This window comes from Austrofundulus limnaeus, unplaced genomic scaffold (assembly GCF_001266775.1).
Source record: "Austrofundulus limnaeus strain Quisiro unplaced genomic scaffold, Austrofundulus_limnaeus-1.0 Scaffold188, whole genome shotgun sequence".
Taxonomy (NCBI): domain Eukaryota; kingdom Metazoa; phylum Chordata; class Actinopteri; order Cyprinodontiformes; family Rivulidae; genus Austrofundulus; species Austrofundulus limnaeus.
In genome coordinates, this window is record NW_013952590.1 from 420540 (window position 1) to 422936 (window position 2397).

The following is a 2397-nucleotide window of genomic DNA, read 5'->3' on the forward strand; positions in this document are numbered from 1 at the left end:
CCTTGGAGTCGTTCCATAAGCATCACGATCAAATATGAGCAAAACCTAAAAGCAGTCTCTGTGGGAGGCCCAGGGATAAACCTGGATTAGTGATGGTTTCAGGATATGTGTAATTGGGAATCCCAGCAGATTTCACTGTACAAATATGTATCCCATATGCTGRGGAACATTAGGTGCTGACAAAATGRAAAGAAGAGATCCTRGGTGATGGCATCCATCTGCCTGCGCGAGTCGGCAAAACAGAGGCGCTAACAGCATCTCTATAGTGTGGCTCAGATTGTTTCAACTTATCTTTATGACCATGACTTGTCAGAATGGTTGAATTAGTCAAGTCACACCCAGCTCTGCACAGACAGGAGATAAATGTTTGTGCTTCCTCAGTCGGTCGTGTACAGCTCAGGTAAAAGGACAATTTATTAGCCTGTCTCCATCCTAGGAGCACTAAAAAAAAAACAATTTGCTGATAGAAATGTTCTGAGTCATGGTGTTGAAACAGATTTTGGTGTCCCACACCTGGTCCACGTTGAAATATTTCCTTCTTTAAACAGTCACTTTTCTTGTTTCTAAAAGTATTCTCACAAAACACAATGTAGTTTATAGAAATGTTTTCACCCTCATGAAAGAAAATGTTAAAAGGCTGTAGTACATATGCCAGGCCAGTACGTGGCGCTRTAACACTGCCATGAAATTATACCAAAAAACAGGGAACAAGATGAGGAATAGTAAGGATAGTCAATTCCATCAATTTTTTTGGTTCTAAAACCAAATAAAACTCAGGCTGGTGTCGACGATTCTGTTCCGATAATGATAATTTGTACAAACACATCCAATGTGTGAGGTAAATAGGATAAAAGTAATGTATTTATGTCACCCCTTCATTAAGAATTCAAGAAATGAAAGTAATTTAATATTTCATTTACAATAGTTGAACTAATACAACAGAAAAAAAAAACCCAGACACAATCATACACAGAATGTGAAAATGGTGTTTTAAACCATAAATAAATAAAATAAACCATTTAAATGAAGCATTATTTCAAGAACTATTGTAAAAAGGACACATTACATGAACCTGACAGCATGAAAAATACTGAACATGTAACATGCTGCTGCGCATACGCATTGCCCAGGCAGAAGAAAAAGTAGTTCCCTCTAAAGGCTTGTGATTTAGACAAGATTTCAATAGTTTACTTACTTTCCACTGTGTTCCTGTTAATGTTATACATTACCTGAAATATCAAAGTGTTGATATTTTGATTTTAGTATCAATACTAAAATGTAAAGTTCTAGTATCGGTGGTATTGGAATTTCAGTATCAATCCACACATCATTACTATAAAGCTCTTATAACATCTAGACTGAATGGCCCAAACTAGGGGTTGGTGATATGGCTGGGGAAAAAAGTATCATGATAGCATTTCATATCAGCCAATATATAATTCAGTTTTTTTAATCATCTTTTTGAAGTAAAGATCAGTYGATTTCAATTGATAACTKATTAACAGACTTCTGTTGAACTGCAATCATCTGAATCAGGTGTGCCAAAGCAGGGAGACCTCTTAAACATGCAGGGCAGGGTGCCTTGAGGACCTGGGTTGAGAAACACTGTCAGCTTGAAAGCATTTCTTTTAAGGAATACTTGGCTTTTCAAATCACTCCTAATCTTTCAGCCAATAGAAAACAACAAATTACTCTTACAACAGGCTGTGTTTCATAAAAAAGGCAATAATGATGCTACTGAAGTCAGGGATAATCTAAAAGCGTGTCTTTATTGAGGAGAGATGATGTGTGAAGTTACAGTTTAGTTCTATGGCTCAGGCTCTTCTTGCTGTGGTGTCTTCAGGTATAAAAAATAGTTTGAATCATGACTTCCATTGCATTGTTGTTTGATCTAATTGATATTTAAAAAAGTGTGAACAAGCTGCTTGGAAGTGAGATGCCCCCAAACCAGGACTGCAGTCAGACAAGGTCCTACATTCTTCAGTAGTGAGGTCTTCTCTTCTCTTCAGTGATAAAAACAGAGCCCTGGCCTGTAGATGAGTGTTAACTGCTGAGTTATGTCCTGTAGATGAGTGTAAACTGCAGAGCCCTGGCCTGTAGATGAGCATAGACTGTAGAGTCCTGGCCTGTAGATGAGTGTAAACTGCAGAGTCCTGGCCTGTAGATGAGTGTAAACTGCAGAGTCCTGACCTGATGATGTAGCTCGTCTGTGTTGGCTCATTCTTTTGAACAGTGGCTGTTTTGTTTCTCCAATGTATGACTGATCACAGTCCTCCTGACACTTAACAGCATACACTATATTATTCTGTTTTTGCTGGGGAACCGGATCTTTGGGGTGAACTAATCTTTGTCGTAACGTGTTTTGGGGTTTGAAAGCCACTGGGACGTCATGTTTAG

General features: G+C 38.3%; 1 protein-coding gene across 1 annotated transcript in view; it reads left to right on the top strand.

The window, feature by feature from the left end:
* The window catches only part of nhsl2 (NHS-like 2), a gene marked incomplete in the record, with an annotated part of 202245 nt that overhangs the window by 78759 nt on the left and 121089 nt on the right, over positions 1 to 2397 (top strand).